General features: G+C 40.5%; 1 protein-coding gene across 2 annotated transcripts in view; it reads right to left on the bottom strand.

Moving 5' to 3' along the window:
- WNT2B (Wnt family member 2B) overlaps positions 1–21,951 on the bottom strand; it is a 63,400-nt gene extending 41,449 nt beyond the window's left edge. For both annotated transcript variants that reach the window (XM_025374713.1, XM_025374802.1), the window contains exon 1: positions 20,895–21,951. The gene's annotated coding sequence lies outside the window, so the exon portion shown is untranslated. The remainder of the gene's footprint in view (positions 1–20,894) is intronic.
- Between the last annotated feature and the right edge of the window lie 571 nt (positions 21,952–22,522).

The raw sequence follows: 22,522 nt of genomic DNA, 5'->3' as shown, positions 1-22,522 counted from the left end.
CCTGATTCTTTTCTTAATTAGGAAAACTGGAGAATTCCAAGGGGAAAATGTTGGAGCTATGTGCCCATTTTCTAATTGCTCAGTAACTAATTTCTCTAAAGCCCCCAGTTTCTCTTTACTTAACAGCCATTGTTCTATCCAAATGGCTTATCTGTTAACCATTTTAAAGGTATAGGTTCTGGAGGCTTAACAATGGCCGCCATCAAAAATGATATCCTAATCTTTGGCGGGAATTCTGTCTTTCCGCTTGAAGCGGTTCTTTCAAACTTTGCAAATTTTTTTCTAGTCCCATACCAAGGACAAACCCTATTTCATGCATCATATGTTGACTTTGAGGGCTTTATAATTGTTCTGGATTTAGAATTTGTGCTCCCCATTGTTGTAATAAATCTCTTCCCCATAAATATATAGGTACAGAAGTTATAATTGGTTGAATAGTCCCAGGTTGTCCATTGGGCCCTTCACAATGCAAAATATAACTACTATGATATACTTCAGGGGCTTTACCAACTCCAACTGTGTTAAATTGAGCAGGTTGAGTTGACTGTGCGGGCAGCCAGTGCTGTAGAGAAATGATTGAAATGTCTGCTCCTATATCTACCAAACCTTTAAATTTCTTTCCCTGAATAGTTATTTCACAGGTAGGACATTTATCAGTAATTTGATTTACCCAATAAGCTGCTTTGCCTCGTTTATTTGTGCTTCCAATTCCTCCTGTTCGTTTAATTTCACTTTTTCCCATTTCCACATACGGCACAATCAGGAGCTACGCTACACGCTCTCTTGGCTCTGCTTTCCAGAGAACAGAAGTACATATAACAATTTGAACTTCCCCATTGTAATCTGAATCAATGACTCCTGTATGTATTTGTACCTCTTTTGAACTTAAACTAGACCTTCCTAAAAGTAATCCTATTGTCCCTGCTGACAAGGGTCCACAGACTCCTGTTGGGACCTTTGGCAGGGGTTCCCCAGGCAGAAGGCTCACAGCTTTTGTGCAGCATAAATCTACTGTGGCACTACCAGCTGTGGCAGGGGACAGACATTGTATAGGGGTGAGGGAATGGCCTGAGCTGGAAATGCCTGGTTTAGAACGGGGCCTGGGACGGCCCCTCATGGCATTTCACAAAATTGGGTTCCCTTCTTTATCAAACTTAGAGTGACACTGATTAGCCCAATGTTTTCCTTTTTTACATTTTTGGATATATTTCAGGCTCAGCAGTTTTCTTTTTTCCCCTATCTGGCGGCCTGACTTGCTGATTTTTTTCTACATTCTTTTTTAGTATGACCATACTTCCCACAGTTAAAACAAGCTCCAGGAAATGGAGTATTTCCTTTATTCACTCTCAGTCCTGCCATTGCCTGTGCCAACAAAGTAGCTTTATGCAGATTACCTCCAATACCATCACACGCCTTGATATAATCAGTTAAATGTGCTTTCCCTCTGATAGGTCACAGAGCAGCCTGGCAATCGGGATTAGCATTGTCAAAAGCTAATAACTGCAACACTATATCCTGAGCAGCCAAATCTGCAATCATCTTTTCAAGAGACTCCTATAACCAAGCTATAAAATCAATGTGTGGTTCTTTGGGCCCCTGTTTTATAGCACTAAAGGAAGGGTATTGTTCTCCACTTGAAGTGATTTTTTCCCAAGCTCTAATGCACACTCCTCTAAGCTGTTCTATAGCATCATCCTGCATGACCAGTTGTGCATTTAAACCAGCCCAGCTGCCAACCCCCAAAAGTTGGTCTGCAGTTATATTAATTTGAGGTTGGGCCTGGGCATTGCAAGCAGCCTGAATGGAAGCTTCATCTGCCCACCAAGTTTTAAATTGTAAGAACTAAGCAGGAGTTAGACAAGCTCGAGTAAGAGTGCCCCAGTCAGTAGGAATCATCCGACTGGAACCAGCAACATTCTTTAACAGCTCCGTTATAAAAGGAGAACCTGGTCCATACTGATTTATAGCTTGTTTAAATTCTTTGAGTAATTTAAAAGGAAAAGGCTCAAATGTAGCTATAATATTTCCCTGTTGATCTGGGAGGTGTATTCTAACAGGGAACTGCCAAGCCTCTAAATCACCCTCGTCTGGCTTGCTGAATTCCTGCCTGAATAGAACTAAGAGCAGTCGCTCGAGGTGCTGCTCAGTCACTGGGGCAACTACTTTTCGCCCAGTGTCCTCCGGAAAGGAAAGATCTGGAGGGTCTTTTTCTTCAAAATAATAATGAGGTAGTGCAGAAGGGTAGGGATGAACCTCTCCCTCCTTTGCTGCTTTAGCTTTAGCTGGCAAATAAACCTGCTTTGTAACCTCTTCTGTTACTTCATTATACTCTCCTTCCTCCTCCTCATCAGTGTGAAAAAGTTCCAAGGTGGAACGAACCAGACCCCACACTTGTCCCATTGTTACCCTGACGCTTCTGAGCTCCCCTTCTTACTCACCACGGGGCTTGCTTTAAGAGTACTCAGGTGTCCTCCAGCTAGTTCCACATTCTCCAACCGTTACTCTGGTGACCCTCTGACCTGGATTCGAGCCCCCATGAATGGGCGCCACTTGCAGAGACCAGCTCGGTTGGGGAGACCCTAACCCAGCGGTGCTAGAGGAATTAAAGACACACACACGTAAATACAGAGGTGTAAAGTGGGAAATCAGGGGTCTCACAGCCTTCAGAGCTGAGAGCCCTGAAGACAGATTTACCCACATATTTATTAACAGCAAGTCAGTCATTAGAATTGTTTCTATAGATATTTGATTAACTAAAAGTATCCCTTATGGGAAATGAAGGGATGGGCTGAATTAAAAGAATAGGTTGGGCTAGTTAACTGCAGCAGGAGCATGTCCTTAAGGCACAGATCGCTCATGCTATTGTTTGTGGCTTAAGAATGCCTTTAAGCAGTTTTCCACCTTGGGCAGGCCAGGTGTTCCTTGCCCTTATTCCCGTAAACCCACAACCTTCCAGCGTGGGCATTATGGCCATCATGAACATGTCACAGTGCTGCAGAGATTTTGCTTATGGCCAGTTTTGGGGCCAGTTTATGGCCAGATTTTGGGGGACTTGTTCCCAACAATGAGTTTAGAAGTGTTCCAACTCTTCAAAATTCTGGAAGACTTTTTGTAGAATGTTTAAAAAAACATACGGGTCAGCTGGGCACAGTGGCTCACTATTAAAAATCTAAAAATTAGTCAGGTGTGGTAGTGGGTGCCTGTAATCCCAGCTATTTGGGAGGCTGAGGCAGGAGAATTGCTTGAACCCAGAAGGTGGAGGTTGCAGTGAGCCAAGATTGTACCACTGCACTCCTGCTTGGGTGACAGAGAGAAGTTCCATTAAAAAAAAAAAAAAAGAGTTTGCAGGATTCACCAATGAAACCATCTGGGTGAGAGGTTCCTTTGTGGGAACATTTTAAACTAAGAAGTCAATTTCTTTAATAGGTACAGGACTAGTCAGATTACCTGTTTCTTCTTGGCTGAGTTTTGGTGTTTTGTGTCTTTCACAGGATTTTTTTCATTTGATATAAGTTGTTGAATTTATTGGCATAAAATTTTTCATATTTCCTTATTTTTCTTTAATATCTGCACAATCTGTAGTGATGACACATCTCTTTCCTGACATTGATCATTTTATCTTTTATTCCTAATCAGTCTAGCTGGAGGTTTATCAGTCTTATTGATCTCAAAGAACTAGCTTTTAGTTTCGCTGATTTTTCCCTATTGTTTTTCTGTTTTCCATTTCCTATATTTCTGATCTGATCTTTATTGTGTTATTTCTTCTGTTTACTTTGGGTTTAATTTGCTATTCTTTTTCTATTTTCTCTACCACTCCACAGCTTTATTGAGGTGTAGTTGATAATTAAAAATTATATATGTTTAAGGTGGATAACTTGATGATTTGATATCCATATACATTGTGAAATATTTACAAGCTAATTAACACATTCATCACCTCATATCGTTTCTATTTTCTGTGTGTGTGTGTGTGAAAAACACTTAAGATCTACCCTCTTAGCAAAGTTTGAGTATTACAGTATTGTTAACTATACTCACAGTGTTGTACATTAGGTCTCTGGAACTTATTCATCATGCATAACTGAAACTTTGTACCCCTTGACCAACATCTCCCCATTTCCTCCTCCCCTTGGCCCCTGGTAACAACCATTCTACTTTCTGTTTCTAAAAGTTTGATGATTTTCAATTTCACATATAAGGGAGTTCATACAGTATTTGTCTTTCTGCATCTGGCTTATTTCACTTAGCAAAATGTCCTCCAGGTTCATCCTTGTTGTACAAACGGCATGATTCCCTTCTTTTTTAAAGCTGAGTAATATTCCATTGTATATGTGTGTGTATCACATTTTCTTTATTCATTCATCCATTAATGAATATTCAGGTTGTTTCCATATCTTGACTATTGCAAATAATGCTTGAAATGAACATGGGAATGCAGGTATCTCTTTAAGGTCTTGATTTCTGTCCTCTGGATGTATGCCCAGAAATGGAATTGCTGGATCATAAAGTATTCTATTTTTATTTTTTTGAGGAACCTCCATACTGTTTTCTATAATGATTGTACCAATTTATGTTCCCACCAACAGTGTATAAGAGTTCTTTCTTCTCCTATATCCTCACCAACATTTGTTATCATGTCTTTTTTTTTTTTTTTTAAGACTGGGAATGGGATCTCGCTCTATCACCCAGGCTGGAGTGCAGTGGCACGACCAAAGCTCACTGCTGCAGCCTGGAACTCTTGGTCTGAAGCAATCCTGCCACCTCAGTCTTCTGAGTAGCTGGGACTACAGGCACATGCCAGGCACAGAGTTTGGTGATTTAAAAAATTTAAATTTAAATTTAAAAAATTTTGGCAGCCAGGCACAGGGGCTCACACCTGTAATCCCAGCACTTTGGGAGGCTGAGATACGTGAATCACTTGAGTCCAGGAGTTTGAGACCAGCCTAGGCAATGTAGTGAAACCCTGTCTCTACAAAAACAAAAACAAAATTAGCGACTCAGGAGGCTGAGGCAGGAGGGTCATTTGAGCCTGGGAAGCAGAGGTTGCAGTGAGCTGAGATTGTACCACCAAACTCCAGCCTGGGTAACAGAGTGAGACCCTCTTCTCTCTCTCTCTCTCTCTTGCACTCTCTCTCTCTCTCTCTATATATATATATATAATTTTTGGAGACAAAGTCTCACTATGTTGCCCAGGTTGGTCTTGAACTCCAGGGCTCAAGTGATCCTCCCACCTCAGTCTCCTGAATAGCTGAAATTATAAGTGCAAGCCACCATACCTGGCTTTTGTCTTTTTGGTAATACTAATTCTAACTGGTGTGAGGTAACATTTCATTTGATTTGCATTTCTCTGATGATTAGTGAAGTTGAACACCTTTTCGTATACTTGTTGACCATCTGTATGCCTTCTTTTGAGAAATGTCTATTCAGGTCCTTTGCTCATTTTAAAATAGGGTTATTTGGTTTTTTTTGTTTTTTTTTTTACTTTCCTTCCTTCCTTCCTTCGTTCCTTCCTTCCTTCATTCCTTCCTTCATTCCTTCTTTTCTTTTCTTTTCTTTCTTGCATTCAGTTGTATGAGTTCCTTATACAATTTAAATGTTAACCCCTTATCAGATACATGGTTTCAAAATATTTTCTCCTGTTCTTCAGACTGCCGTTTTTCTCTGTTTCCTTTGCTGTGCAGAAGCTTTTTAGTTTGATGCAGTCCCATTTGTCTATTTTTGCTTCTGTTGCTTGTGCTTTTGGTGTCATATCAAAAAAATCATTTCCCAGACCAATATCAAGAAAATGTTCCCCTATGTTTTTTTCTAGGAGTTTTATGGTTTTAGCTTTCAAGCTTAGATCTTTAATCCTTTTTGAGTTGATTTTTGTATATGGTGTGAGACATGGATCCAATTTCATCCTTCTGCATTTGTATATCCAGTTTTCCCAATACTATTTACTGAGGAGATGATCCTTTTCCAATTGTGTGTTCTTGGCACCCTTGTTGAAGATCAGTTGACTATAGATGCATGGATTTGTTTCTGGGAGCTCTATTCTGTTCCTTTGTTCTATATATTGTTTTTATGCCAGTACCATACTGTTTTGATTACTATAATTTATGTGTGTGTGTGTGTGTGTGTGTGTGTGTGTGTGTGTGTATGTATCTATGTTGCCCAGGCTGGAGTGCAGTGGCTATTCACAGTGCAATCATAGTACACTGCAGCCTCAAACTCCTGGGCTGACATCCTCGTGCCTCAGACTCCACTCCCAAGTAGCTGGGACTACCCCATATCTGGCTATAATATATTTTAAAATTGGGAAGTGTGATTCCTCCAGCTTTGTTCTTGCTTAAGATTGCTTTGGATATTCTAGGTCTTTTGTCATCCCATGTGAATTTTAGGATTCTTTGTCTATTTCTGTAAAGAATATCATTGGGATTTTGATAGGGATGGTGTTAAATCTGTAGATCACTTTGGGTAGTATGAACATTTTACCAATATTCTTTCAATCTATGAACATGGGATGTCTTTTCATTTATATATAATGTTATTTAATTTCCTTCAATGTTTTATAATTTTAGTGTACAAGTCTTTTTGGCTAAGTTTATTCCTAAATATTTTATTCTTTTTGTTGCTAATGGGAATGGGATTGTTTTCTTAATTTTCTTTCTGAATAGTTTGCTGTTTGTGTCTAGAAATGTGACTAGGGGTGGGCATAATGGCTTATGTCTGTAATTCCAGTGCTTTGGGGGGCTGAGGCAAGAGGATTGCTTGAGGCCAGGAGTTTGAGACTAGCCTAGGCAACATAGCAAGACCCTGTCTCTACAAAATAAAAAATAAAAAATTAGTGGGGCTGGTGGCATGTGCCTGTAGTCCCAGATTATCAGTAGGCTGAGGTGGGACGATTGCTTGAGTCCAGAAGTTTAAGACTACAGTGAGCTATGATAAAACCACTGCACTCCAGCTTGGATGACAGAGCAAAGTTCTGTCTCAAAATATTTTTTTGTGATTATTATTATTTTTTTTGACACAGGGTCTTGTTCTGTCATCCAGGTTGGAGTGTAGTAGCACAATCACGACTCACTGCAGCCTTGACCTCTTGGGTTCAAACTATTCTTCCACATCAGCCTCCCAAATAGCTGGAACCACAGGCATACACCACCATGCCTGGCTAATTTAATTTTTTTTTTTTTTTTTTAGATGGAGTTTTCACTCTCATTGCCCAGGCTGGAGTGCAATGGCACATCTCAGCTCACTGCAACTTCTGCCTCCCAGGTTCAAGCGATTCTCCTGCCTCAGACTCCCAAGTAACTGGGATTACAGGACATGCATCACCATACCTGGTTAATCTTTTGTATTTAGTAGAGATGGGGTTTCACCATGTTAGTCAGGCTGGTTTTGAACTCTTGACCTCAAGTGATCTGCCTGCCTCTGCCTCCCAAAGTGCTGGGATTACAGGCATGAGCCACCATGCCCGATCAATTTTAAAAATGTTTTGTAGATATGGGGGTCTCCTTATGTTGCCCAGGCTGGTCTTGAACTCCTGGACTCAAGCAATTCTTTTGACCTGGTCTCCCAAAGTGCTAGGCTTATGGGCATGAGCCACCTTGCCTGGCCTGATTAATTTTTTTATGTTGATTTTCATACCCTGCAAATTTACTGAATTCATTTATGAGTTCTAACAGTTTTTTCATTGAGTCTTTTGTGTTTTCTATGTATATGATCACACCATCTGCAAGTAAACAAGGATAAGTTTACTTCTTTTTTGTTTGGATGGCTTTTTCTTGTCTCATTGCTCTGGCTAGGACTATGTTGAAAAGAAGTGGTAAAAGTGGGCATCCTTGCCTTGTACCAGATCTTAGAAGGAAAGCTTGTAGTTTTTCCCCATTGGTTATGATATCAGCTGTGAACTTTTCATAATGGCCTTTATTATATTAGGGTAAGTTTCTTCTGTACCTCTTTTGCTGCGAGTTTTAGTCATGAATAGATATTGAACTTTGCCAAACTTTTTTCTGCATCTGTTGAGATAATCACATTTTTTCTTTAGCTAATATGTTGTATCACATTGATTGATTTTCATATGTTGAACCATACTTGCATTCCAGTGATAATAAAACAAATGAACAAATAAATAAGCAAATTGCACTTGCTCAGGGTGTATAATTTTTTTTTTTTTTGAGACGAAGTTTTGCTCTTGTTGCCCAGGCTGGAGTGCAGTGGCGGGATCTCAGCTCACCACAACCTCTGCCTCCCAGGTTCAAGCAATTCTCCTGCCTCAGACTCGAGTAGCTTCGATTACAGGCACCTGCCAACATGCCCAGCTAAATTTTGTATTTTTAGTAGAGACAGGGTTTCTCCATGTTGGTCAGGCTGATCTCGATCTCCTGACCTCAGGTGATCCACCCACCTCAGCCTCCCAAAGTGCTGGGATTGCAGGTGTGAGCTACCATGCCTGGCCCATGGTGTATAATTTTTATAATGTGCTGTTGAATTAGTTTTGCTAGTATTTCATTGAGGGTTTTTACATCTAATTTCATCAGGGATATTGGCCTGAGGTTTCCTTTTCTTGGAGTATCTTTGTCTGGTTTTGGTATCAGGGTAATTTTGGCCTCACAGAATAACTTCTGAAGTGTTATCTTTTCTTCTATTTTTCAGAAGAGTTTAAGAAGGATTAGGTGTTCATTCTTTTCAAAATGCTTGTAGAATTCACCTATGAAGCCATCTGGTTATGGGCTTTCTTTTTTGGGAGATTTTTTGCGTACTGATTCAATTGCCTTACTTGTTATTGGTCTGTTCAGGCTTTCTATTTTTTGCTTCAGTTTTGGTAAGTTGTATGTTTCTAGAAATTTATCCATTTCTTCTAGGTTATCCTGTTTGTTGGCATATAATTGTTCATAATAGTCCCTTATAAATCTTTTTGTTTCTGTGATATCAGTTGTACTGTCTTCTCTTTTTTTTTTTTTTTTTTTTTGAGATGGAGTCTTACTCTGTCACCCAGGCTGAGTTCAGTGGTGTGATATCGGCATGCTGCAACTTCCACCTCTCAAGTTCACGTGATTCTCCTGCCTCAGTTTCCCAAGTAACTAGGATTATAGGTGCCTACCACCACCCCTGGCTAATTTTTGTATTTTAGTAGAGACAGGATTTCACCATGTTGGCAAGGCTGGTCTTGAACTCCTGACCTCAGACCTCAAGTGATCTGCCCATCTTGGCCTCCTGAAGTGCTGGGATTACAGGCATGAGCCACTGTGCCCAGCCATATGTCTTTTGTTTATGGTTAGCTTGGAGTTATAACTCATTTTTAGTTCATAACAACTTAACTTCAATTGCTTACAAAAACACTAGACTTTTACTCTCTATCACTGCACCCCTGCACACTTTGTGATCTTGTTGGCTGTTGGCTTGTTTTTATATTGTATATCCATTAGCAATTGTGTGTGTGTGTGTGTGTGTGTGTGTGAAACAGTCTCACTCTGTCTCCCACGCCAGAGTGCAGTGCTGTGATCTTGGCTCACTGCAACTTCTGCCTCCTGGGTTCCAGTGATTCTCCTGCCTCAGCCTCCCAAGTAGCTGGGATTACAGGTGCCTGCCACCATGCCTGGCTCATTTTTGTATTTGTAGTAGAGATGGGGTTTCACCATGTTGGCCAGGCTGGTCTCGAACTCCTGACCTCAGGTGATCCACTCGTCTTGGTCTCCCAAAATGCTGAGATTACAGGCGTGAGCCACCACGCCCAGCCCCTACAAATTTTTTGTCTTATGTTTTATTTTATCTTATTTGTAGTTTAATTTTTATTATATTATTTTTTATTTTTTTGAGACAGAGTTTCACTCTTGTCACCTAGGCTGGAGTGCAATGGTGCAATTTCAGCTCGTTACAACCTCTACCTCCTCTGTTCAAGTGATTCTCCTGCCTCAGCCTCCTGAGTAGCTGGGATTACAGGCATGTACCACTACACCCAAATAATTTTTGTGTTTTTAGTAGAGACGGGGTTTCACCATGTTGGTCTGGCTGGTCTCAAACTTCTGACCTGAGGGGATCTGCCCACCTCAGCCTCCCAAAGTACTGGGATTACAGGCATGAGCCACTGCACCCAGCTCTTTAATTTTATTGTTATAGACAGAGTCTTGTTCCATTGCCCAAGCTAGAGTGCTGTGGTGTGATCATGCCTCACTGCAACTTCAAACACCTGTGCTGAAGCAAGCCTCCTGTCTCAGCCTCCCTAGTATCTGGGACTACAGGAGTGTGTCACCACACCTGGCTAATTTTTATTTTTATTTTTTTGTGGAGATGAGGTTTTGCCATGTTGCCCAGGCTGGTCTCAAACTCCTAGGCTTAAGTGATCCTTCACCTCAGCCTTCCAAAGTGCTGGGGTTACAGGTGTGAGCCACCATGCCCTACCTCTCCTTCATTTTTAAAGGAAAATTTTTCTAAGAATAGTATTCTTAAATGGCATTTTTTTTTTCTTCTTCAGTACTTGGGTTACATCATCCTATTTCCTCCTGGTCAGCAAGTTTTCTTCTGAGAAATCTTCCAATAGTCCCATGAAGTCTCCCTTATATGTGATCAGTTACTTTTCTCTTGCTGCTTTCAAAATTCTCTTTGTCCTTAACTTTTGGTAATTTGAGTATAATATGCCCTGATGTAGCCTTCTTTGGGTTGATTCTATTTGGGGACTGTTTGGTATCGTGAATCTGGATGTCTATATCCCTCTCAAGATTTGGGAAATTTCAGCCTTTATTACTATTATTTTTTAAAAAGCTTTCTGCCCTCTCTCCTACTTTTTTTTTTCTTTTCTCTCTCTCTTTTTGAGACAGCATCTTGCTTTGTTGCCCAGGCTGGAGTGCAGTGGTGCAATCACAGCTCACTGCAGCCTTGGCCTCCTGGGTGCAAGTGATCCTCTTAACTCAGCCTCCTGAGTTGTGGAGACCACAGGCATGCACCATCACACCCAGCTAATTTTTACATTTTTTATAGAGAACAGTTCTCACTATGTTGCCCAGACTGGTCTTGAACTCCTGGGCTCAAGTGATCCTCCTGCCTTGGCCTCCCAATGTGCTAGGGTTATAGGCATGAGCTACAGTGCTCAGCCACTCTTCTGGTTTTGGAATTCCCAAATACATATATTGATTTCAGTAATGGTATTCCATAAATCCCATAGGCTTTCTTTACTGTTCTTCATTCTTTTTTCTCTTTTGTCTGCTGACTGGATAATTTCAAATGATGTGTCTTCAGGTTCACAGATTTTTTATTATTATTTTGCTTGATCAAGTCTGCTGTTGAAATTCTCTATTGCATTTTCAATTTCATTTATTATATTCTTCAGCTCCAGAATTTGTTTGGTTATTTTTAAACGATTTCTATCTCTTTCTTGAACTTTTAATCTGTTCTTGTACTGTTTTTCTGGTTTCACTGAATTGCCAGTGTTTTCTTGTAGCCATCAAGGTTCCTTAAACAATTATTTTGAATTATTCTTTAGTAGTTCATAGATCTCTATTTCTTTGAGGTCAATTACTGAAAAATTATTGTGTTCCCTTGGTGGTGTAATATTTCCTTGATTTTTTATGTTTCTTTAGCCTTGTAGTGATGCCTGCATGTTGGAAGTAATAGCCACTTCTTCCAGATTTTATGGACTCACTTCAATAGGGAAACACCATTTATAAGTGAGTGTGAAGATGCTATTTGAGTTGGGTGTGGTGGTTCTAGCTCTGGGAAGCCACAGCATCAGCTCCAGCTCCTTTTCTCCCACAGGTGGAGGTTGTGGGTTGTGTCAAGGAGATGCCTCTTGGTGCAAAGTTGTGATGGACTGTGGGATGGGGTGGAGTAGGTAAGATACTTTCTGTATTTTTTAATATGGCTATCTTGGTTTGTGTGCTCCTCTGGGTTGCTGTAAGTTTTTCACTGTACTCTGAAGCTCTCCCAGAGCTATTTTGGTTGGTATGTAGTTGTTTATTCATTATTTTTCTCAGTGGGGGATGAGCATTACCTTCTCATCCACCATCTTGGTGATGTCATTTGGACTTCTATTTTCTTAACTGATTTTATATCTTTCTTCTTTTTTAATATAGGCATTTAGTGTTATAAATTTCTTTTTAAGTACTCAATCTGTGTCCCATAAATTTTGATATGTTACATTTTCCTTTTCATTCAGTTCAAATTATTTTCTAATTTCGCCTTTAATTTCCTTTGACCCATGGGTTATTTGGAAGTGTGTTATTTTCCAGACATTTAGGGATATCCCAGAGACCTGCATTTTATTTACTCTACATTTTATTTATTCCACAATTCCACTGTGGCCAGAGAACATAATTTGTAAGATTTAGAACTTTTAAAATTTATTGAGGCTTTTCAGTAGCCAAAAATATTGTCTATCATTGTGAATGTTCTGTGTGTGCATTAAAAAATAATATGTATTCTTTTGCATTTGGGTAGGGTAGTCAATAATAATTTACCCTACATATATCTTTATATTTAGAGTGGATTTCTTGTGGGCAGCATATATTTGTGTGTTTTTCTTTAAAATACGATCGGACAATCTCTGCCTTTAATGGAGTTGTTTAGACTATTTAAATTGTAAGTGATTATTCATATAGTTAGCTTAAATCAATAATCTTACTATTTTTCTGTCATCTGTTCTTTGTTCTTCTTTCCTTCTCATAGATTATTTTTATGATTCTACTTTTATCTTCTTTGTTGCCTTATTAATTTGTTTTGCTTTTTTTAATGGTTGCTTTATGGCTCATTGTGTACATCTTTAACTTATTGTGGTCTAGCTTCATGTGATATTATATTGATGCATTTACAGAATAAGAATCTTACTACAGTATATTTCCACTTCTCTTCCCTCAGCCTTTGTGCTATTGTTGTCATACATTTTATTTCTACATATGTGAAAAACCCCACAATACACTGTAATAACTCTTTAAAGAGATTTAAAGATTTAAAGAAAAGTTCTTGTTCTTTAAATCTCTTTAAAAATGGATCTTTCACATTTACCCATATGCCTACCATTTTTTGATGCTCATCATTCCTTTGTAAAGATGCGGATTTATTATTATTTTTATTTTGCCTGAACTACTTCCTTTAGTATTTCTTGTACTGCAGTTCTGCTGATGAGGAATTCTTTCATCATGTGCATGTTTGAGAAATATGTTTATTTTGCTTTTTGTCTGGGGGAGCAAATCTCACTTTAATTGCAAATGATTTCATTTACAGCACACTCAATAATGAACCAACAGGAGAATTGATGACTCTCACACATCAAGGAAAGCAATCTGTATTGGTCCATTCTTGTATTGCTATACAGCAGTACCTGAGACTGGGTAATTTATAATGAAAAGAGGTTTAATTGTCTCATGGTTCTGTTGGCTGTACAGGAAGCATGATGCTGGCATCTGCTTCATTTCTGGGGAGGCCTCAGGAAACTTACAACCATGGTGGCAAGTGAAGGGGTAGCAGGCATATCACATGGCCAAAGCAGGAGCAAGAGAGAGAGAGCTGGGGGTGTGTGTTGGGGGGATTGCTACACACTTTTAAACAACCAGATCTCTCAAGAACTTACTCATTATCATGAGAACAGCACCAAGGGTGCTAAACTATTCATGAAGGATCCATGCTCATGATCTGATCACTTCCCACCAGACCCCATCTCCAACACTGGAGATCACAATTTTACATGAGATTTCGGTGGGGATATAGATTGAAACCATATCACAATCCTCATTTTTCTGAACAGTGTTTCATATTTTAAAAGGTGACTATTGCCATTGTTTTTGAAAGGTATTTTCACTGGGTTTAGAATTCTAGGTTGACAGTTTTTTTCCTCAGTAGTCTACCACTACTGCTCCACTGTCTTCAGGGTTGTGTCATTATTAATGATAAATCTCCTGTTCTTTTATGTTTGTTCATCTGTATGTAATAACTTTTTTCCCTCTGGTTGTTTTAAAAGTGTTCTCTTGGCCAGGCATGGTGGCTCATGCCTGTAATCCCAGCACTTTGGGAGGCGGAGGCAGGCAGATCACTAGGTCAGGAGATTGAGACCATCCTCGCTAACGCGGTGAAACCCCGTCTCTACTAAAAATACAAAAAAAAAATTAGCCAGGTGTGGTGGCATACACTTGTAGTCCCAGCTACTCGGGAGGCTGAGGCAGGAGAATCGCTTGAACCTGGGAGGCGGAAGTTGCAGTGATCCAAGATTGTGCTACCGCACTCCAGCCTGGGCGACAGAGCGAGACTCTGTCTCAAAAAAAAAAAAGCGTTCTTTTTTTTTTTTTTTTTGAGACAGAGTCTCGCTCTGTCGCCCAGGCTGGAGTGCAGCAGCCTGATCTCGGCTCACTCACTGTAACCTCTGCCTTCCAGGTTCATGCCATTCTCCTGCCTCAGCCTCCCAAGTAGCTGGGACTAGAGGCGCCCGCCACCATGCCCGGCTAATTTTTTTTCTTTTTTTTTTTGTATTTTTAGTAGAGACGGGGTTTCACCATGTTAGCCAGGATGGTCTCAGTCTCCTGACCTCGTGGTCTGCCTGCCTCAGCCTCTCAAAGTGCTGGGATTACAAGTGTGAGCCACCACGCCCACCTGATTATGATGTTTCTTGTTGCAGTTTCCTTCATGTTTCTTATGCTTATATTTATTGGCTTTTTTGTGTCTGTGAATTTATTGTTTTCATCAAATTTGGAAATCTTGGCTATTGTTTGTTCAAATATTTTTCTTTGGGGATGCCGATTAAACTTATATTAGGTCACTTGAATGTAACCCAAAGCTCACTAATGCTTTGGTCATTAAAAAAATATTTTCTTATGTTCTGTGTTTTATTATGGATTGCTTTTATTAATATTTCTTCATATTTAGTAATCATTTCTTCCACAATGTGTAATCTGTTGTTAATCCCATCCAATTTTTTTTTTTAAATCTCAGATACTGTGATTTTCATCTCTAGAATTTTGGTTTTAGTTTTTCTGCATCTTTCATGTCTCTAGTTAACAAACTCAATCCTTTCCCTATCTCCTTGAATATACAGTACAGTTATAATAGCTGTTTTAATGTAATTGTCTGCTATTTCTGTCATTGTGTTATTTTGGGCAGCCTGCCTTCCCTCTCTCCCTCCCTCTTTTCCTTCCCTCCCTTCCTTCCTTCCTTCCTTCCTTCCTTCCTTCCTTCCTTCCTTCCTTCCTTCCTTCCTTCCTTTCCTTCCTTCCTTCCCTCTCCCTCCCTCCTTCCTCCTCTCCTTCTGTCCCTCCTGCCCTCTCTTGCTCCTTCTCTCTTTCTCTTTTCCCTTCCTCCCTCCCTCCCTCTCTCTCTCTCTTTCTTTCTCCTTCCTTCCTTCCTTTCTCTCTTTCTTTCTTTCTCTCTTTCTTTCTTTCTTTTCTTTCTTTCTCTCTCTCTCTCTCTTTCTTTCTTTCTTTCTTTTCTTTCTTTCTTTCTTTCCTCTCTCTCTCCCTCTCTCTTTCTCTCCTTCTTTTCTTTTTTAGTATTGCTTTGTTGCCTAGGCTAGAGTGCAGTGGCATGATCACAGCTCACTGCAGCCTCAATCTCCCAAGCTCAAGTGATCCTCCCACCTCAGCCTCCTGAGTATCTAGGATTCCTGGCATACACTAACACACCCAGCTAAATTTTGTATTTTTTGTAGAGATAAGGTTTCTCCATGTTGCCCAGGCTGGAGTAATTTTCAAGGATTGAGTTTTCTTCTAACTATTTGCCATATTTTTCTACTTTTCTGTATGCTTTGTAATTTTTTATTGGATGCCAGACATTGTGATTTTTACCTTTTGACTGCTGGATATTTTTGCTTTCCTATACATATTCTTGAGCTTTGTTCTGAGACATAGTTATTTATGAACAGTTTTATCCTTTTGAATTTTTTTCTTTTTTTTTTTGTCAGGGGTTGGGGGTTGGTGGGAACAGAGCATCATTTATTCTAGGGCTTATTTTGGCCCACTATAGAGACAAAACTCTGATGACTCTATGAATGTGCTGCAAATTATGAGATTTTTCATTGTTCGCTAATGAGAACAGAAACTACTCCCAGTCCCATGAGATCTCTGAGTAGTTTCTTCTAATCCTTTTGGGTGGTTCTCTCATTGGCCTTGGGTAGTTTCCTCATACATTTGCTGATTAGCACTTAGTCAAAGACTCCAGGGGAGGCGTCTGACATCCTTTGACGATCTCTCTTACTGAAGCTGTCTTACCTCTAATACTCTTCCCTCCCAAGACTCCCAGCTTTACCTCCTCAACTTAAGGAGATCACATGGCCATGCCTGGATTTCTCCTTCCTGTTGGGGGGCAATTATAAGACTCACTTTTTTCCCCATCTTTGTCCTTTGTTGTCTGATAGTCAATGTCTTTAATATATTTGGTTTAATGTTTAGTTTTTTTTTTTTTTTTAGGTGTGAGAATAAATCCAATTCCTGTTACTCTATTTGAAGTCAGAAGCAGAATTCTTGAAAATAAAAAAATACATATATATATCTTTTGACTTCATACTCCTTGATCACATCTTCATATGTATGATGTATTTATAATTACATACACTGCATCACTGAGCAGTTTCCTTGGCAAGAGATAAATTTTGTTTTGGCTGGGCATTAATGAAAAATTAATTGCCCACTTATAATTTTACACAGCTGAGAACTAGATGAATTTTCTATAGATGTGTCCTGGCTCCACATATTCCAAACTGGTTTCTCCTTCGCTTCCCACTTTACTTTTAGTGCCAGATACTAAAGGGTATATTCCTTGAACACAACCTTTGGCACTGCTGCTTCATGTCATTATGTCAGGTCAGGCAGCACATTAATTGATGGTAGTATTCCTAGAAGCTATTCCTATTGGCATGGATAGCATAAACTCATGGAAGTGACGGCAAACCACAGAAATACATTTCTCTCAAAAAACTGAGATGGGGTTCGAAATGGCTGACTAGAGACATGGGACACTCACTCTTTACAGAAGGAATCAATAATTGTGAATAGATAATTATACCTCCAATAGAACATCTAGGAGAGAACACTGGAGTTCAACAGAGAAGTTATGGGAAATACCTGAGGCACAGATGGAACAGGAAGTGAGTGGCCAACTCACTCGAGGTTGGCCCTGAGAATCTCTCTGCTATACACATCCCTGCTGCAGACTGCTGCAGTCCTAACCGTGAGAGAGCTCCTCTACCCTACAAACTCTGAGACTAGTGTGGGTGGTGGTCTGGCGGCCCTGTCAGGGCATCACACCAGGGTCACATGCTTCTGCAAGACATACTTGACTGCAGCACAGCACCATTGTGAAAGCACCCTCCTATGTCCACATTTCCGGATCCCCCACTGATATCCCTTAGTGTCCACTCAGAGGGTTACAGTGGCACAGCACTGGCTGGACCCAAAGGTGCTACAGGGTCCCCAGTACCTGGCCCACATTAACTGCTACTCCTCAGGGAAAGGATGGTGCCGCACACCAAGGAGGCAACCCCTGGGACACAGTCACAGTAAACCAGAGCACACACTTTCCAGACCCTGTGAGAAGCGACCTTGCCCCCAGCAGAGGCAAAGACTCTATTCTGGGACTCATAATCGGAGAGTGGAATTCCTTCCACCCATCCCACCGCCTCCCCTTCCTCCCCACCACCCACACAAATGCAGCGGTTGTTGCCACCAGGAGTCCAAGTGGGCGAGCCTGAGAGCTGACTGTCTGGGGCCTGAGGCAGTGACCCTAACCCCACTGGTGGAGCAGCCTCAGTGCTTAGGTTCGTGCATAGAGAGCGGACACCTTTCCCCCATGTGTACACCACAGCAGCACGATTTATTATTTATTTATTTAGAGACAGAGTCTCACTCTGTCACCCAGGCTGGAGTGCAGTGGAGTGATCTTGACTCACTGCAACCTCTGCCTCCTGGGCTCAAGTGATCCTCACACCTCAGCCTGCCAAGTAGCTGGGACTACAGGTGTGCACCACCACACCTGGCTAATTTTTATATTTTCAGCAAAAATGGGCTTTCACCGTATTGGCCAGACCCTGTAAGAAGCCACAGGCTGGTCCCAAACTCCTGTCCTGAGGTGATCCACCCACCTCAGCCTCCCAAAGTGCTGGAATTACAAGTGTGAGCCACTGCGCCCTGCTGAGAGTGGCATGATATATTTAAAGTGCTGAAAGAAAAAACTTATACCCTAGAAAATTATATCTGGTGAAAACATCCTTCAAACGTGAAGGAGAAATAAAGACTTTCCCAGGAAAACAAAAGCTGAGGAATTTCATCAACACCAGACCTGTCCTACAAGAAATGCTAAAAAGAGTTCTTCAATCTGAAAGAAAAGGTCATTAATGAGCAATCAAAAATTATCTGAAGGTACAAAACTCACTGGTAATAGGAAGTACACAGAAAAACACAGAGTATCTCACCACTGTAATTGTGGTGTGTAAACTACTCTTATCTTGAGTAGAATGACTAAAAGATAAGCCAATCAGAAATAATAATCACAACAATTTTTGAAGATGTAGTACAAGAAGATATAAATAGGCCAGGCACGGTGACTCACACCTGTAATCCCAGTACTCTGGGAGACCGAAATAGTAGATCACCTGAGGTTGGGAGTTTGAGACCAGCCTGGCTAACATGGTGAAACCCCATCTCTACTAAAAATACAAAAATTAGCCAGGCGTGGTGGCATGTGCCTGTAATCCCAGCTACTCGGGAAGCTGAGGCAGGAGAATTGCTGGAACCTGGGAGGCAGAGGTTGCAGTGAGTCGAGATGACACCACTGCACTCCAGCCTGGGTGACAGAGCTCCCTCTCAAAAAAAAAACAAAAAACAAAAAACAAAAACAAAACAAAAAAGGAAAGAAATCTGATTTACAATAGCTATAAAAACAAACAAACAAACAAACAAAAATCTAGGAATAAATTTAACCAAGTAGGTGAAAGGGCTCTACAAGGTATACTACAAAAAAACTGATGAACAAAATTCAGGATGACACAAACAAATGGAAAGGCATTCCATGCTCTTGGACTGGAATAATTAATATTATTAAAATGACCATACTGCTTGCAGCAATCTACATATTCAATGCAATCCCCATCAAAATACCAATGCCATTTTCCGCAGAATAGAAAAAAAATACTAAAATTTGTATGGAACCAAAAAAGAGCCAGAATAGCCAATGTAATCCTGAGCAAAAACAATAAAGCTGGAGATATCACACTATCTTCAGATGTGACTTCAGAGTCACTTCTTGACTCACTTCAAAATGGATTACCTGGCTTTAGTAACAAAAATACGATGGTATTGGTATAAAAGCAGACACATAGACTGATGGAACAGAATTGAAAACTCAGAAATAAATCCACATATTTACAGCCAACTCATCTTCAACAAATCACCAAGGACATACAATGGGGAAAGAACACCCTCTTCAATAAATGGTGCTGGGAAAACTGAATAATCATATGCAGAAGAATGCAACTGGATTCCTATCTTTCACTAGATACAGACAACTCAAGATGGATTAAGAACTTCAATGTAAGACGCAAAACTATAAAACTAGTAAAATAAAACACAGGGAAAATTCTTCAAGGCATTGGTCTAGGCAAAGATTTTATGGCCAAGACCTCAAAAGCACAGGCAACAAAACAAAACAAAAAATAGACAAATAGGACTGTATTAAACTGAAAAACGTCTATGCAGCAGAAGAAACAATCAACAGAGTAAAGAGACAGCCTCTTGAATGGGAGAAAATATTTGCTAACTACTCATGCAACAGGTGACTAATTCCAGAATATACAAGGAACTCAAACAACTAAACAGTAAGTAATAATAATAATAACCCCATTAAAAATGGGAGAAGGGCATGAATAGATATTTCTCAAAAGAAGACCGACAAATGGCCAATGGACACATGAAAAAATGCTCAATGTCATGAATCATTAGGGACGTGCAAAACAAAACCAAAATGATATATCATCTTACCCCAGTTAGAATGACTATTATAAAGAAGAAAAAAATAACAGAGGCTGATGAGGGCGCAGAGAAAAGGGAACTCTTATACACCATTGATGGGAATGTAAATTAGTACCACTATGGAAAACAATACGAAGATTTATTAAAAACTAAAAATAGAACTACTATAATCCAGGAATCCTACTACTGGGTATCTAGCTAAAGGAAAATAAATAGTATATCAAAGGGATGCCTGCGTTCAGATGTGTGTTACAGCATGATTCACAATAGCAAAGATATAAACCTAAGTGTCCATCAACAGATAAATGAATAGGGAAAACTTGGTATAGATACACAATGGAATATTATCGGTTATAAAAAAGAATGAAATCAACTCATTTGCAGCCATAAGGATGGTGCTGGAAGTCATTATGTTAAATGAAATTAGCCAGGCACAGAAAGACAAATGCTGCATGTTCTTACTCATATGTGGGAGCTAAAAAAGTTGACCTCACGGCCGTAGAGAAGAGAAAGATAGAAACCAGAGTCTGGGAAGGGTGGTTGGTGGGAGGGGAACCAAGATAAGTTGATTAATGGGTACAAACATACAGTTAGATAGAAGAAATAAGTTCTAATGTTTGATAACAGAATAGGGTGACTATACTTGGCAACAATACTTTGTATGTTTCAAAGTAACTGGAAGAGAGGACTTGAAATGATACCAACACATAGAAGTGATAAATACTCAAGGTGATGGATATCCCAAATATCCTGACTTGACCATTATACATACTACGTATATAACAAACTTGATCATTATACATACCACGTATATAACAGACTTGACCATTATACATACCACGTATATAACAAACTTGATCATTACACATAGTATGTATATGATATATACTCCATAAATATGTAAAATATTATATATCAAGAAGAAAAGGGGAAAATTAAGTACAAGTATTAAACAAAGTAGTGTTTTACTCAACTTACTTTTAGTTGAATTCCAAAAATGCTTATGGCTACCACTCCAAGGCCATCCAACATGGGGGAAAGTGTGATACAGGAGAAAGAGTGAAAAGAGACAGCAGTGTTAACTGATTGCAGTTAAGATTTATCTTATTTTGCAAATTTTACAACCACATTGCTTGGGCTCTTCAGGGTTTGGAAGGGGCCATGCCAGTGATGGGCCTCGAAGCTTAAACCTCATTAACTTCTTGGTAAATGTGCCTGTGCTCATGGTGCTCCTCAATTCAGGCCTCCAGCGGCCCACCAAATAACGGTCCAAATTCTTTGCCGGGGCAGACCACGCCCTTTCCTGTCGAGTTCCTGCTTACTTCTCCTGATCTCGACTTCCATCCCAGGCTTCTCACCAGAAACATGGTGCCTGCTGGCAACTTGGTGCATTGTATATGCTATCCTCATTCCTTGGAATGTCCTTCGTTCTCTTCTTCACCTGGGAGCATCTACCTCTCCTTCAAGACCAAGACAATTGTTCCTTCCTCTGTGAGACCTTTCCTGACTCCACTGGGGGTTAACCGTGCAGCCACAGCTTGTTCCTCTATTTATTATGATCCACATAACACTGCGTTTCGTGTTTGTCTCTCCCAACAGCACCTAAAATCCCTAAAGGCCTGTAACTTATTTATTTCTCTATCCTAGTGCCTCTCCCAGTGCCTGGCACCTAGTAGGAACTGTGGCATGGATATTTCAATAAAGGAAATCTCTTTGTTTTCCTCCCAGAATGCTGGCTCTTGCTTACTTACTTGGCTTATTATGGGTTTTGTAGTTTACAGCATCGACAGTATGAAAAGAGCAAGACATTTCCGAAGCATAATTAAATGGATGAATGCATAAATAGAGTCCTCCTGGCCCCTTTTTAACAGTTATGCGCGTCTACTATAAGTCAACCACTGTTCTAGGAGCTACATGATACTAATAGCTATCACTTTTTGAAGGTTTTCTTATGTCAATGACCTGTTTTAAGTCTTAAATTTGCTCATTTAAGGCTCACAACAATCCTGTGAGGTGGTTTCTGTTCTCCTCTGTTTTTTTTTTACGCAGGCTAGGCTTCGTTCCGCTTTTCAGGCAGGGTAAGCTGCTGTGCTCCGAACTTAGACACCAGAGAGGCGGCTGAGCACGCGGACGAGAGGAGGCACATCCTTGTTTGCACCGGCGTCTGAAGTGGGCCCCTTCCTGGCGGCTGACCCCGTCCTTTCCTCAGAGAGGTAGCGCGCGCCCAGACCTCGGTCGCCAGAGAGTCACAGCATGCGGAACACCAGGGGGCGCGAGTAGGTCAGCTTTCCGAAGAAGGGCGGGGCTGCCCGCCCGGAGTAGCCCGTCGGGCACGTTGCAGCAGGGCCTTGGCGTCAGAACCACGTGGCTTCCAATCTAGACAAGCAACTTCTATCGCCGCGCCTTCACCCGTAGTGCCGCTCCGCAAAGGGAGCAGCAAACCCACGCAATTCTTACTGTGTGCTGGGCACGTGCCTGCTTTATCTCACGGAATTCTCACAAAACCCTGAGAGGGAGGTTCGCATCTTTATTTTACTGATGCTGAGATGGAGGCTGGCAGAGGTTCAATCACTTGTCCAAAGTTGCGCACAGAGCGACAGACCTCC

This window comes from Theropithecus gelada, chromosome 1 (assembly GCF_003255815.1).
Source record: "Theropithecus gelada isolate Dixy chromosome 1, Tgel_1.0, whole genome shotgun sequence".
Classification (NCBI taxonomy): Eukaryota; Metazoa; Chordata; class Mammalia; order Primates; family Cercopithecidae; genus Theropithecus; species Theropithecus gelada.
This window is presented reverse-complemented; position numbering and strand designations above follow the sequence as displayed.